This window comes from Rattus norvegicus, chromosome 3, assembly GCF_036323735.1.
Source record: "Rattus norvegicus strain BN/NHsdMcwi chromosome 3, GRCr8, whole genome shotgun sequence".
Classification (NCBI taxonomy): Eukaryota; Metazoa; Chordata; class Mammalia; order Rodentia; family Muridae; genus Rattus; species Rattus norvegicus.
The window spans coordinates 109,923,055-109,924,398 of record NC_086021.1 but is presented as its reverse complement, the minus strand read 5'-3'; the positions used below and the strand labels follow the sequence as shown (position 1 = coordinate 109,924,398).

Here is a 1,344-nt window from a genome sequence, read left to right as displayed (position 1 = left end):
CTTGAAGTGTTACCAATATCCTACCAGCCTACTTTGACCAGACCTTTCTTTCTTGAAAGGGAAATATTCGATTAAATTGAACATAAGGCAAATCATTTTTTAAAGATTCAAAACAGTTCAATAAATTAAAGGGCTCTAAAATAATTTGAGAAACACCTGGAAATCTCTTGAGTAAAACATTTGTCTGATTCAATTGGAAAGTGAATAGGTGTACCACAGTTAACTGAATAAAACTTGGGTGGATTCAGGTCTCTCATCAGCTTAGTCTTACTTATAACCAACCTTTGGTATCTTATTTGAAGACGTAGTAGGGAGAAGAGCTCAGGGCCATGGGGAAGAATGCCCATTACTGCCTCAAAGCACTGAACAGTGCCTTGCCAACACTGGGAATCAGTGCTCCTGGGCTATAATTTCATTCAGTTCAAGAATGGGTCCTATTATTTAAGAGAAAAAGGCAAAAGTGGTGAACATTCACCAGTTCTCCAAATGCCAAACCAGATTTACTGGAGATGTGCTGTTGCAAAGTGGTTCCCATGATTTATCTGAATATCAATGACCTTGAGGAGAGCTAGGCTAGGGGTTCCTGGAGAAGAAGCTAATATTTGAAGAGCACACCAAATACCTGACAGGTATTATGCTGAGATGTTTACATATAGTCCTTTGTTTATATTCTGTGTATTTATTTTCTGAGCTTCAATTTAATCTTAAACAGAAGAAATACCTATCTTGAAATATTGTGTTGATCCCACTTAGTAAACCAGTCTAAAAGAATACACTATTCTTATATTAAGTGGGACTTACAGAAAGGAAGGTAAACAAATATTAATTGAACAGCTACCATGAATTAAGCACTATCTTCTTTATCTTGTCCTTAGTCCCACTCTAAAATTATCACAAGTTAAAGTAAGCAGAAGTGACCCAAACTATGTTTCCCCAGTGGAGAGATCACCATCAAGAATTCAGAAAATGGTGCTCGCTTCGGCGGCACATATACTAAAATTGGAACGATACAGAGAAGATTAACACGGCCTCTGCGCAAGGATGACATGCAAATTCGTGAAGCTTTCTGTATTTTTGCCAAGACTGAACCCCCAGTGAACGGGATTGTTGGGGGGAGGGCAGTAATGGGGGGAGGATGGGGAAGGGAACACCCGTATAGAAGGGGAGGGGGAGGGGTTAAGGGGATGTTGGCCTGGAAACCGGGAAGGGGAATAACAATCAAAATGTAAATAAGAAATACCCAATTTAATAAAGATGGAGAAAAAAAGTGAAAAAAAATTCAGAAAATGTGCATCGAGTACTTATGATATGTCAGGCATTTTGTTTTTTTGTTTTGTTTTAGTG

At 38.5% G+C, this 1,344-nt stretch overlaps 1 non-coding gene across 1 annotated transcript; it reads left to right on the top strand.

Moving 5' to 3' along the window:
* The first annotated feature begins 969 nt into the window (after positions 1-969).
* Positions 970-1,076, top strand: Rnu6-434 (RNA, U6 small nuclear 434). The gene has a single exon (XR_005502996.1). It is a non-coding gene; the product is annotated as a U6 spliceosomal RNA (small nuclear RNA).
* Positions 1,077-1,344: the final 268 nt, after the last annotated feature.